Consider the following 14453-nt stretch of genomic DNA (forward strand, 5'->3'; position numbering starts at 1 on the left):
CTCTCTCTCTCTCTCTCTCTCTCTCTCTCTCTCTCTCTCTCTCTCTCTCTCTCTCTCTTCCCTTCTCTCTCTTTCTCTTTCTCTATGCGAACGTTCTAACTTTAAACTTCAGTCGACGTTGAGAGCTTGATATGCGAGAAGAATGAACCGGCGAGACGTCTCATGTAGAAATTTGAGACGTGAAGAAAGACGATCGAACAAATTTGCACATTCGACAAATAGGATATTTATCTCCAAATTGCGCGACAATTGACGATCAAACCCGTGTAACAATATCCGACTTTCTATCAAATAAGAATTATTCCGCACTCATAGCGTGCACGGTGCGATTGGCATTAGAAAGCCATCGCGAAGAGGAAGATTAATGACTCACTCCGACATGGACAAACTGTTTCCCGTATAGCGGTTGAATTTCCATTTATTCAACCATTCATTCGCCTTAACTTCGAGTCTCGACACGTCTACGGACAAAATCGATGCGTTCTAATCCGAGAGTTGTTGGCAACTAGCGAAACTTCTCGCGACATTTCAGGCGACGATCGTTCTTTCGTTACCACACTCTTCGACAAGATGATCGCAGGGTAGTTCAAAGTGTGAATTGCAGCTGATATTTCGAGATAGTTCCTCCGCACACGGCATCCTAATATCTCCTCTATCTGAGCACTCGATTTCAAGACCATCCACCTACGTGGAGGGCGCAGATTCTAAAAGTTCTTCCGGGAATAACCGGAGGGTAAAGAGAGAAAATTGCCGGTGTACACTCTCCGGAGGAAAATACGTTTCCCCGTCGTGGGACAATACGGTGCGGAGCTCAGCAACGCGTATCCGAGATGCCCTGACGAGTTTCATCAACGGCCACGGCGAGCAAGAACGCGTGTCTTGCGTTACGATCAAAGAATAGTGGCGGGATGAGAAAACGACAGGAAAAAGGAGCACCGCAGGTGGTGGAGAGAGCTCGCCCCTCGTTCCCCTCGCCAGCCGACGGTCTCGCGGTGTATTCACCCGCCGCCGTCGCGCGTTCCCCGAAAATCAATACGCGCCCTGTATTAAAACGGATCCGTCGGCGAGGCTGAGGTAAAATAGATCCGCGCAATAAGGGATGTTGGCTGGAGATGCTGCGCGTTGTTAGAGTCACGCTCTCACGCTCCGTGCGAACAAACAGGTTCTCCAATCCCTCCAAACAGCTCGCATCTCTTCCCAATTAAACGAATTATTCGTTAACTGCGATTTTTACGGGCAGTTTCTTTCGCGATTGCGGAAGAGAGATTCTCGTGATGACATTTATTTCAATACCGACCCGATTTCGATAGCTGGCGCGAAGCCGATTACATTCGCGGCTATGCCGCGAAATTACAGCGGCGAATCGATCGATGCGGACGTTACTAATCCAGTTTTAACACGCCAGACTGGAAAATTGAAAGAGAACAAACGGATTGTAGATTCACGTGCCGGGACGTGACGTGGTGTGTGTTTTCATCTCATTTCGGAGGCTGCCAGCTCTGCTACTCATCCCGTCTCCATCACCGCGACGACTGTGTATTCGTGCAATCTGCAAATGCGATTGTTCGATGAGCAAATAAAGAGGACGCAATGAGCGATAATACGTACACGTAATATGTCACTTTCGACGGCTAAAATACGACACGATACGATACGGGGAGGCTGGAGGCAAAACGCGTCGTCGATTGAATTGTCAAGCAAACGCGAAACACGCGGATGCCCGCTGCGGACGTTTCCATTTCGACAGGCAGATTTCGAAAACACGATAATCCGTGGTATTGAAAAACAGAGGACAAACCTATAGTCCGTGTAAACACAACGAGCATATATTTCAATCTCGAAAAAAAGTAATCGGCGGGTCGTTGACGCGTTCACGCTTTCCGCTCTCTCTCTCTCTCATTGTTGTGAGATTTTATCTATTAGGAATTTTGTCATACATCTCGTCGCACAGAAGCACGCCTGCGTGAAACACGTTACGTATTATTATCGTAGCGTTTTCCAGTGTTAAACATTATTTATGTGTGCGTCAAATACTACTGTGAGCTATCTTTCCATAAATTATTCGCGAGATTTACGACGTCACGCCATGTACTGGACGTTTCATCATAAATTTTCGGCCAACCAAAAAGTACACCAAAAATATACAGTTATCCAAGTATCGAGAAACTAACAATATAAAAATATGTAAAAGATTTCTTTTTCTCTCTATGTGTGTTTAATTGTCAAATTAATTTTCTATTTCTTTATTTACTGGTTAAGTTACATCAACAATATAACAGCAACATAACTTTAATATAACATGTTATATAAGAAGTCTAATGTTTGCATTACATTTCAGTTGTGCAATATTTTTATACACAAATGTGAAATTATATTTTAGATATTTCTCATATATAAAATGTGATATTTCTAATTCTAAAGGGCGAATTTGTCTGATATGCGAGAAAATGTTGCACGAGCAACGATATGGCGAGCCTAACAACTGTCAAGAGGCCAGAATGAGCAAGGAAATTTTCTCCCTTTATTTTTTGACTTGATAAATCCGGGACAGCGCGTACGCAGGTCCCGACTACCAAAAATTGTGCGCTCGATATACCCACACTAGGAGTATTCGCAAGGGTCAGCATCACCGTGGTGCAATGGAGAAGCCTCACCCAGGAGGAACCGCCTTCATGATCACGGTGTCCTCCGCGCCAAGTAAGTTATAGGGAACCGCCGATGGGAATCAATTTTATTGTTCTTCTGATGCACTTTTGCATACGAGAATCTTATCATTCAGTGTCCTCTAGCGGTCGTCAATCGATGCATCCGTCGTAGGAATAAACAAAAGCGCATAGCGATGACACGCGCTGTTTCACACGCAACGACCGAAGACGTGAGCAGGACACGCGATTGTCGGTTTCCATACAAGGGACTTGATCCAGCGGTCGTTTGAGTGATTCGGAAAGCGGCCTGAACGCTTAAGAAATATAGAAGAAATTATGTAAATACAAACGGTACTTTCTTCAAAAGCGATTTTTCATCTCGGTTCTCGTATCTGATGTATTGCTGAAGTGATACGTCATGTGTATTAACACACTATTGAATATCTATGATATTATTTATACTGCAAGTTATATTTCCCATAAATCGCCATAAATTTATTATTAGGAGAATTTAATGAGAAAGATTAGTTCGGCACCGCGGAATATAATTTATGATGAGTGTCTCTCATAATCAACATCGAGGTCGCCAAATGCAACGTTACGATTTATTTCATTCGTTGCTTAATTTATGCACGCTCGATATCGGATGCGACCGCGTTACGTCCGAGCCATTCTCATTCGCTCTTCTTCGTCGGTGAATTCGCAACACCAAATATTACGGCGTTTCCCCTCGCTCCGAGACCTCAATTCCAAGGTTGGAGTTGATTTCCTTGCTGTGCACCTTCTGGCATTTTCGCGCAATCCTTTGTTAAATCATAAACGCCTCGCCGAAAGTTCATATAGCAACAGTGTTCAACAGAAAACGAGTTTGCCGAGAAATGTATCTCCGTATGCCCCGTATGTTCGCGTGCCAGATCGTTTCCTGGCCATGTTTTAATTTCACCGGGAATAAATAAACAAGCACCGTTGAAAGTTAAGCCTAACGAAGGAAGCAGCGAGGAAATGAGCGAAGATGCGACATGTTCAATGTTTGGTAAATATTTATGGTTCCAGTGTTCCTTACATTAACAGAGGAATTTATTTACATCGAGGATGACGACATACATGGAGGGATCCTTTCCTTTCCTTATACGGTATCCGCTGCTGTTATTTTAACGAAAAGCGAAACACGTTCTTTTCTTCTCTCTCTCTCTCTCTCTCTCTCTCTCTCTCTCTCTCTCTGTATTTTTTGTTCCTTTTTTAAAGCAGAATACACGCTGATTGCTATTTAGAGTTGGACGTTTAAAGTGCTTTACGTGCAGTAACGCGATCACGCGTATTATTCACGATGACGTAAAGATACCGTACCGTGGTAAAATCGCCACAGAAAGGCAACTCTAGCAGCATGAAGCTGCCGAAACAGTCTGCAGGAAATATGACTGCTTAAAGATGATCCTCCCAGCGATTCGGGACGATAAGATCGAGTTTCCTCAAGAAGCTTCTCGAGTTGCCAGACGGCGCCGCGACGGCAGAAGCCGGTGTTTGCAGCCTCGAGCGTCGCTATCTCGCTTAGCCGTCTATTGAACTTTCTCGATCATCGCAAAAAGAATGGTCTGTCGGAAAGTGACGAAAGATTCGAAAAGAGCAAGTTTTCTAGTTTCGCTGGAAAAGTCTATCGCTCGCTGTTGTCGCGTTTACATAGCGAACGGAAGAATGGATTGACCGCGTAAACATGCGCACTTAAATGCTTTCAACGTAAATAGCATATCTGTTCTAAATTTTCGAATGTCACAAATGAGGTGACATATCCGACGACGATAAGAAGCAACAACGGCGGCGCTTTGCGTCAAAGTCGCGAAGTCTCGACTTCGCACCCGTTTGAACGTAGTCATCGAGAGGCGCCCACTCGCTACGCTCGTACTATTACTTCCAGACGCCGTCGGATGTCAGCAGCGGCCGGCGCGCCAGTTTGAAAAGCGGGAGCGAAAACGGGGTCGTCAAACGTGAATCACGAGCGTCGAATTAATCCAAACGTATCCGCGGACCGGATCGATATGATGCAAGAGAGGAAACGCGCTAACCTTGCGATAATCCCCGAAGCGAGCCGTCGTCGTCGCGCACTCGACGGGCCTAACGAGGCGTGGTGAATCCTTCTTGCCGGGCGATGCTTCGATTTCCAGCGAGCTCATCGCGCATCCGGCCGTCCTTGGGATTCGCGGGAACGAATATGCTTGGTAGACGGGTGGCCAAAGGTGGCGGGGTGTTTTCATTATACGCTTCCTCGCGGCGCGGGCGCGCATGTCGTTGCTGCGTAACACCCGCGGAGACAGCGGTACGTTTACGTAATGCCGGATCGAGAGCCAACAAGGTCAGTGCTTCGTGAAACACTTTTGCATCGTTCGTCAAACACCGCCAATCGTCACGAGGAGCAGAGGCGACACCGCCACGCGTTTCGCTTCCGTCCCTCCGTCGCGCTAAGCCGCGTGCCAAGAATCGCGGATCCTTCATCGGATCTTGCCAGGTGCAGCGACTTTCTGCCCGCGCGCCGTAAATTCACGGATGAAGGCGCACTCATTGTATCGCGACGCAATGTGCAACGCACGTTCGCGCGCGTTTTCCGTACAAATTCGCGGTGCGCTGCACTCCACCTCCTCGTCGTTCCCACTCGATCGATATCGAAAATTAAATTCAATCCCGCGCTCCCATTGTGGCCCAGGTCGAGCCTATTTCGTCGAAGCCGCGCGGAACATTCGATGCATTTTAAATGCTCGTGTCGATACGTGTCCGCATTCATGTCCGCATCAGATGCAGCATCGACGTTGGAACCCGCCGTGCTAAGATATATGTTGATTTGCCCATGAAAAAGGGATAACGCCGTCGTTATCGAGCGTTCCGCGAAACTGCGGGAGGGAAGCGCTCGCCGTCGAAGACGAGAAAAAGTCTGCGACTCGTGTGACACGAGTTCGCCCTGTGTATATTTATCAGCCGTTACATCACATCGATTTATCAATAATTCACTGAATCTGCGCGAAAAATATCCGCAAGAGAAAATAGAGAAAGAGAGAGAGTTAAAGGGGTAAGACGATCATCCAGGTGGTTCGGTTTCCGTCACGCTCTTACGATTAGACAGCGATATTAGAACGCTTTTCGTTACGTAAACACGCGAGCACGTAAACACGTGAATACGAACAACAAACGGTAGCGCGTGTACGGTACGATATCGATATAGTACATCCTCGATATCGTTGTCGTCGTCGTTGTCATCGTTCTGGAGAAGCCCGTTATTTTCTGCGCGGCTCAGGTAACAAAGGGTGGAAGAAAGGCGCGGAAGGATACCTAACTACACCGCTGTATGAAAACGATCACGAAGCCAATCAAAAATCGCGACAAACATTATACGCCGAAACCCACGTGAAGCGTTTGCGAGTTTACGCTATCTCGAGCGTCGTGACGTCATATCTTTCAACAATGGCTTCGCCGCGGAAGTAACCCCCCGGCAAAAAAGACGCGGTTTCGCTAGTAAAAATATATCTCCCGTTAGGTCCGGAACGAGAGAGCTTATGTTGCTTTCTCGACCCGTCTATCGCTCATCGGAGTTACGTTTCCAGAGCCGTTTCCTACTGAAACATTGATACCACCGCGACCACAGTCTCTGCCTGCATTGCAGCGCACCGCGGATAACCATGCGCGCGCCTTCCGCCACGGTGATGTAGGAAACACGACCGCAAAATAAATGTCACGTGTAAACGGAGACACTGCATCGCGTCGCGACCGTCGTGGCTCTGAAATTATAACGCGAGCGCATCGTCCGGTGCACCTACCGTGCCGATGCATCGTTTCGAAGAGAGGGAAAGAGAGGAGGGTCTCTCCATCGCGGAGTATCACGTTCTGTTTTCCACTTAACCACCGGTATCAGGCCTTGCGAACGTGCAAATAAGCGACTTTATGACCGGCGTGAAGAAAAAAAAAGAGAATGTGTTAGCTCAGCTAAACCGGACTAGTCAGGTTCTTTCGGCCGCGCGGAATGAGAAGAAAAGAAGGAAGAGAGGAAAGAAAATGAACTTAACGACACGACGACGACGTAATTATCACAATGGATGGAAGCGCGCGTTGTAAACGGAACGAAGCGCGAAATATTCGTGTTTGATTCAGTTAAACAATATGATCTGTCTGCACTCGCGTCGCACCTGCGGAGAAAGCTCGTCGTGTCCGCGAAAGTGTCGTGCGAAAGCGTCGAAATTTTTGGAATAAAATAAACGATTTTTAACGTTGTGAAAAAAAGACCGTTCTCTTTTTCGCAAATTAAATTATTTATACATAATATTAAATTATACATTTAGCTAAATGCGAAAGCAAATATTTCTTTCTCCGTTATCAGCGTTCTCGTTCCCGTGATATCTATGTATCTGCGTGATCTCAATATACTTTATTTTTTTAAACATCGCCTCGATGACGCGATAACTACGATAACGATGCGATAACTGCGTGAATGAATACGATACTACCGATAACAGACGCGTCCCCACGTTGCACACCTCTATTTTGCTTAAAACAGTTACGTTCTGAGAATATATTTGCAATTTGAATTAGTGTTGCGCAATGAAACTGCACGCAAACTTTCGGGCAGCGAGTCAGTGGACTTTTCTTTGCAGAAACAGGAATTGGACGTCACGACAAGTCACACACATTTGTCGATCTCACGATTATCGCAACTGCTCGATAAATATTGATTGTTGACACGAGTGCGCGGCACGTAACGTTGCCGACAACGACAGAGGTTGCCAGGCCGACAACGGGATCATCGAATTCGCATCTCTCCGACCGGATGATATGCGAACTTAGATTACAGACAGAAGGGAGTGCCCGCGCGCAAATGTAAACTTGAGACACCGAGGAAGGGCTCCAGCCATGCGTATAGCGATTTCGTACGGAACATCGCAAAGTACTGCTACGTATCACCCGTCATCACGCTCTGTTTCATTCGGAGATTTCCTTTCGTGTTGTCGTTGAGGAAGAGAGAGAGAGAGAGATAGAGAAGCACTTTTATTTTGTGTGTGTGCGCGCTTTATCGCTGGTAAAGCTAATGGCGCTCATCGTCATGTTAGTAATACGAAACGCACTAGAGAGTGAGATCCTACGACAAACGTACGAGCATTGCGCGGTTAAAGCTTTCTTTCCGCGTTCCAAATAATTCGCTCCTTGTATAGAATGATTTTACTCAAAAGAGGATATCGCAAATTTGATGTGAAATCTCTGCCGGTCGTGAAAAAGGCGCGCTGGCAGATTGTTGAAAACAAACGCACGCAACGCGGCAATAGCAGCAACGCGGACGATGCAATCCTGCGATTTAATCCCGACGAGAGCTGCGAACTCACAGCTATGTTTCTTTGAAAGAGCGCGGCGCGCTCCCCTGAGCCCTTCGAAGGCACGCTTCACGCTCTTCGGCTCTCGCCTAGGACAACGAACCAATTGTTCGTGGCGTAACGAGCGTTTGCTTCGTTATGGAACATAATTGTGCTGGTCGCCACGTGCCGGAACGTGCCTTCGTTCGCGCGGAGAACGTCGGCGCGCCGCGCCGTCGATTCGTATGCAAAAACGCGTCGAAATAATCGACATCGGTATTGGACAATCTCGGGCTCTCTCCTTTGGCAGTCTCGTTATGTAGAAATCGCGGTTCGATGGAGTGCAATTTTTCTAGTGAAAAAGGGGGTGAGAAAACGTATGTTCGATAGAACGTAATTTCCCGTGAAAAAATACGCGCGAGACGACGACGTGACAATTTCCACAAGATGATTCGAACACTGAGGTAATTAAATCTTCATTCACACAAGAGCCCCGTGAATAACGTGGCGTTAAAAAAATGAACGTGGCACTAGTGTCGCAAATTTAAATTTACGAACGTGGGCGAAATGTTAAGGTATTCTTATAACACACCGTGCACACCGTAACACACCGTGATGTCGACACGCTATTTCCGGCGAGACATTCACGCGCCACTAACGTTCCTCCACTTCCAGCGAGTTATCATCTAGTGCCGCCAGATATCACGGTTTGCCACGAGGAAAGTCAGACGCAAAGAAACGCGCGCGAGAGCCAACGCGATAAAGAGAAGCCCAAGAACCTTGGACGATGTAGAACGGCGGAAAGACGCCTGTTAATTTGCAAACACGGCGACGAATAATACCCTTCCTCGCTACCATCTTCGGTCAGCTCCAGAGAGTCTTCCTTTCGCAATCATCGCAAGCAGTTCCTTTCCCTCACCGCTACTCTCACTCTTCAGGAGGAACAAATGCGCACACCTTTTCTCAGCGCGTGGGAGGACTTCTTGCTTAATGACATGGCGAGACTCAGCTTCAGACGAAGGCGCATGCACTCTCAATCCCGCGATGCATGCAAATGCATCATTTCCCGGTAGGCGCACGTAACAAGCACGTTATAGAGTCGACGAAAGTGTCGTGATCGCGAATATTCGTGCGATATGCACGATGGGAAATTTCAGTAGAAAGTCCGACTGAGTGCATAGATAAATTGGGTTACATGTGAATTTTTAACGACGTTACATAGTATTATTTAGTACTTACAGTCGTAAAATCTTCAAAGCATAGGAAATATTCAATAATTAGATCACAGTTTCATCGAATGTTAACTGTTAATTTCACGCGATTGCAGGCTCATCTCATCGTCGCGAATACTCGCGTGATAAGCACAGACATTGCGGCAAGAAATTTCAGCAGAAGATTCCGGCGGAGCGCGTAGATAAATTGATTTGCACCATGAATTTTTCACGCGATGACATTTGGTACAGCAGTCGCATAATCATTGAAAGTAGGAGATATTTACTTAATAACTAATACAATTTCGTCGAATGTTAGCTATTAATTTCATGCGGGATTGAGCCCATTCCATTGCCGCGTTTGGCCGCAAGTCTCACGCGCAATTACCCGACGCGATTCGAAGCGCGCAGCAGTATCGCGGAATTTTGCGGGTTGGTCGATGACACTCTATTATTTAGTATTACGGCAAGGGTTAATAATTGTGGCCAGTATACATGGAAAGAGCCAGTGTCCAGGTAAATGCCGCATTGGCGTGCGACCTGGTAGCCTGGTCCCGTCAGGTATGTATCCACATTTCCCCCTTGCACTTTCCGCGCTTTCCATGCGGTGAGTCTCGCGCATTTGTTGACTTCGTCGCTCGCACGAACGTGGTTTGCACGCTCGTCATCGTGCACCGGCGCGCGGTTCCACCTGCGATCGATAGTCGACAGAGAACCGAAACGACTCCCTGTTTCACAGCATATATGCGCGGCCAATCTGACGTCACGACACGCGGGGGGCGCGCGCGGAGTGTAATCTCCGTTGAGGAATCTCAAATTTGTCAGGATCATCGAGGCTCTTCGCGGACCGTTCACGAAAGGGGGACAAGGGCAGGCGAGTCGAAACGCGGAGGAGCAGACGAATCTGCTTGTCATATTACGACCCGACCCGTTCGGATTTTAATTTTGCGAGCCATTTTACGATCTAGTTTAGATCAGAAAGCGACTCAGAAGAGAATAAATCCGTAATTAATTATATATATTTTTTTAATAATCGATTAAAATCCGCAGCATTCAAGGGTGATTGATTTTCTCGAGGAGATGACATCGGTGATTCGAGTTCAAGAGCGGTTTTCAATCGAATCTTATATTTAAGATCGGCTGTTTATATTCAGATACTCTGTGCAGACAACGAAACAATCCGTACATTATCTGAGGATGAACTTAAAAGCATTCTAAATATAAGATCCGACTATAAAAATATCACATATAAATCACGTACAAATAAACTGCGACATTTTTTTGGCTATGACAATCTTTTTTTACTCTCACATATTGTTCTCGCACAAAATTCTACGTTTTGTATAGCGCGAACTTAACCTGAGGAACGCTTCCGATATAATTTGAATTCTTTAGAAAGCGAAAGGAGAGCGCGTCGGAACGAAAGTCGCTGTGGAATATCTCAATTCTAAAGGAGGCTTATATAGGCAGAAGTTGGCTGGCGCTTTCAGGCAGGAATTAAAAGTATACTCGGCGCGACTCGGAGAGTCGCTCGGCGAGATCAAGGTCGACGGGACCGACCGCGAAGTTCTGCGGCTTTGTAAAAAACTGCGGCTAAACATGAAGAGGAGAAAGCGAGATGGAGATTGCGAGGAGATGTCCATCGAGTCCTTCGCAAAAATGTTAAATACCTCGACGGGAACTCTCGACCTGTCGCGCCGGACAGAGGGTTGCCCGACGCAGAGGGCAGACAGGTTCAAGATCGGTTTGATACGATCACGCGTTATTCCGCTCGATGACTCTCCAGAGCTCGTTTCGATCGAACAAAGTCGATCAAGTTGGAAAGGTTAAACGCGAATTATGCGGCGAGTGCGGCATTAAGAGTGACCTCGGCCTATGAGCCGCGTACAAAACTGTGCGCCTTCGTGTTCCACAGTGACGCATGATGGTGAAAACATGTCGTTAGCAGTGATTTTCATCATTAAAGTAGTATCCCGATACTTAGAGGCTTAATGATCACGCACAGCGGACCGTCTCTTTGTCTGCGATCTTGGATTTCGCCTCGGTTAGTGCGACATACTTTGCATTCACAGATGCCTTCGATTCAGATACTATCTGCTATAGAGAATTCAATCATCGCTCAATGAATACTTCAACTCCCGGAAGTCTGTTAATAGGCTTCTTTAAAAGTCATGATCTCTTGAGATCAGAGGTAGATGTCTATAAATTCGTTCTGTCTGCAAAATTGTAATACTTTCTATCGGCAGATAGAGCGTTAAAATAAATGACGTATAAGCTCTATTACCCGAAAATAATTATTTTAACGTTCCGTTGAGAGAGAGAGAGAGAAAGAGAGACTTAACGTTTGACTGCTCGTGCGAGAAATAGCAATCTCCTTTCTCGAACTGTCACTTTCGCGTAATCCACTTACGATTCGTTTGCGTATCTTTTTAGGGGAACGCATCGAACCACACGAGGTTCCACGAATCGATCAAGGCGCGTTGTTCGAAATAATTAATGAACGCGTCGCGACGCGTGTCGTGAGCGCAAGGGACGAAGGGCGAGTACTGCGTGGCCGTGAAAAAGTGTCTGACTCTACGTCAAAAATTGTAGCACGAGGGCAGGCACGCCAACTGTACCCGTATCTCTGTGTGATCGCGTCACGTTCGCGTAAGCGTCGAGCAACGGTGAAGAAACGGTTGTATTTTTATATCCATCATGTAAAACTCACATCACGAAATTCACTCATTACCGGAGACGATCGAATTTGTGCCTACAGCCTCGCAGAAATGGGCGCACAGCAAGAGACAATTTGCTGAGGGCTCTTTCGTGCGATCGTGCAATTCGGGAGACACGAAAATTCGCGAAGAATACCGCGAGAAGGAGAGAAAGCACGAGTGCATTGCCAAATAAATGAACAACCAGCATCAAGACAGGTGATATCTCTTGATACCTTTATTTAATGTAGCTGACCTCGTGATTATAGCGCGTACGCGACGAACGGAAGCAGATCGAAAATTCTTGCATTTATAAAGGGTATCTCCTACGCAAATACGTTCCTAGAACTCAATCGAGCGGTGACGATCAATAATCGCCGGAACTGAAAGTTAAAAATTAAAAAGACGGCATGCAACTTGCCGCTTGATTTAGCGCCAAGGGAGATGAGGCGTGACATTGTACGTAAAACCTGGCCCGGAACGTCATTGCGAAATCTAAGTAAAGCGGGAAACCAAGAGAAAACCGTCTTCGCAACAGCGATCAAGTTTGAACTCTTCGTTCGTCTCATTCATATTCAGTCAAGATTCGCAAATGAAAATAGAAACAACACTGGAAATCTAACGTTATCTAGTAGACGTAATACGTATCTCGCCGATTACGCTATCTGCTTTAAGCTCTTTGCGAGAGATACCGACGATGTCCAATTAAAGAGCGCGTTATATGCACGCAATTAGGCATCAAACGCGATGCCGATTCTTGTAATCACGAATATCGTTACAAAATTTCACAACAGCATTGTCTGATTTTTCTACGGCAAAGAATGGAAATAACATTTATATTTCGGGCGGCGCTTCAGGTGAAAAGGTGAGTTCGTTGGGAAACTTGCAATCTTGCAGAATCGTCATTCATCGAGGAACTCCTCCATCGGCATCGACTCCTTGCTCGAGGGATCCAGCCGACGATCGAAATGAAATTCACGGGCTCCAAGGTACAATCGGTCGCGTGTAATCGTGGAACGAGCGAGCGCGATCTCGCGCGTGGTCGGAGCATGTGTTGCATAAATCGCGCGTGCACGCGCGCTCAAATGTCATCGATCATGAGACGCGACACTCGATCGCATGCGAGATTCGAGAGTCGCACGGAGGAGGAAGTCGCGCGGGCGAGAGACGACGCGAGATACCTGTCCATGGAGGGCGCGTTCACGCCGGAATCGATAACAGCGAGGAGGGTAGCGCGACGCGAAGAGGGCAGAGGATACGACCCGATGACGACGATCGTGATGCACATCGCAGGTAAATGGGTCGCCCGATACGAAACACACACGCGCTCGCGCGTTCCCCGCGTCCTCGGCTTTCGCCGATAAGCGAGTCACCATTCGGCTACCGTTCGACACTCCGGAACGACTATGAATCGCACTACGTCTTTCTCTTTCTCTCTGTCATGTCGAAGAAGTTGCTGCTTGCCTCACGACTCACCTGTCTACACCTGCGCGTCCGACAGCGCCGGTTCTCCGGAAGCGGCGTCCAGAATCCGCGGCCGCGATTCGGTCCGCGACACTCGCGGACTGTCAAACCGTGCGCTCGCGGTGCGCACCGCGCGGGTAAAGATGGATGAGGGGGTGAAGCGGACAAGAGGACGGTGATAACGGAGATAGAGAAGAGCGGGAAGGGGAGCGCGAGACCGACAGACGGAAGAAGAAAACGCGGCGGAGAGAGAAGAGACACTGGTAGCTGGAGAAAGAGAGGCGAAAGCGGGCGAAACGGATAGGTGTCGTTTCGCGAAAGAGTCTCTGATAAGAGAGCCCGTCCTTATCACGGGAACGCGACGAGAGCTCGAGGAGAGCACACGGCACGCGCGGCTCTCTATCGCGGCGGCATTTTCACTGAGGAAACGGCGGCGAGGGAGCGAGAGAGCTCTTCGTGGCGAGACCCCCCCAGTCGGAGCCCCGTTTTCGTAAACGCTCCTTCTCTCTGCGTATCGGGAGCGACCGGAGCGGCAGACACGCATGCGCTTCTATTCGCGATGGGTGAGCGCGAGCGCGCGTCTCTTATCACGACGGTGCGGGGGTGCAGGTCGCAACCATTCTCCTATCGGCTGTTGTGCGTGAGTGAGAAAGAAACACGGCTTTTCCGTAGGAAGAACAGAGAGGCCATGAGCGCTACAGGGGCGGAGTTAGTTTGTCAGAAACCACGAACTATTAATTACTTTTCTTTTTTAGAGGAGCTCTTTATAATAACATTATTGATATACAATATAGAATATTATTCTTATATTTTTTGCCGCCGTGATTACGATTAGAACAAAATATTATATAAAGCACCAGTGCACTTCCTTTAGTGCATTACCGTCTTCCTTAAAATAAGGCATTACAAATCCTTTCTTATCAGCTTACCTCACTCGGGAAGCTGAGTTAGCAATGAACCTCTTCTCCCCTCCGTCCCTCTTTCTCTTCATACGGCTTTCTTATCTCTACATTTGCCGTAGGGTAGAATATAATGTAGCTTCTTGATGCAACAGAGAAAGAGTCAGAAGAGGAAATTACAGAGTTGTCTGTAGTTGTAGAATTTAATAACGAAAAT

At 47.3% G+C, this 14453-nt stretch overlaps 1 protein-coding gene and 1 non-coding gene across 3 annotated transcripts in view; both read right to left on the bottom strand.

Annotated features, from left to right (window-relative positions):
• LOC116850506 (protein numb) overlaps positions 1-13788 on the bottom strand; it is a 53895-nt gene extending 40107 nt beyond the window's left edge. Inside the window, exon 1 of one of the 2 annotated variants that reach the window (XM_032828866.1) lies at positions 13350-13788. The gene's annotated coding sequence lies outside the window, so the exon portion shown is untranslated. The remainder of the gene's footprint in view (positions 1-13349) is intronic. The other variant, XM_032828867.1, reaches the window with a different exon arrangement.
• Positions 2542-2705, bottom strand: LOC116850513. Its single transcript, XR_004379364.1, has one exon. It is a non-coding gene; the product is annotated as a U1 spliceosomal RNA (small nuclear RNA).
• Positions 13789-14453: the final 665 nt, after the last annotated feature.

This window comes from Odontomachus brunneus, unplaced genomic scaffold (genome assembly GCF_010583005.1).
Source record: "Odontomachus brunneus isolate Ranch 3 - 2012 unplaced genomic scaffold, Obru_v1 Obru_scaffold_147, whole genome shotgun sequence".
Taxonomy (NCBI): domain Eukaryota; kingdom Metazoa; phylum Arthropoda; class Insecta; order Hymenoptera; family Formicidae; genus Odontomachus; species Odontomachus brunneus.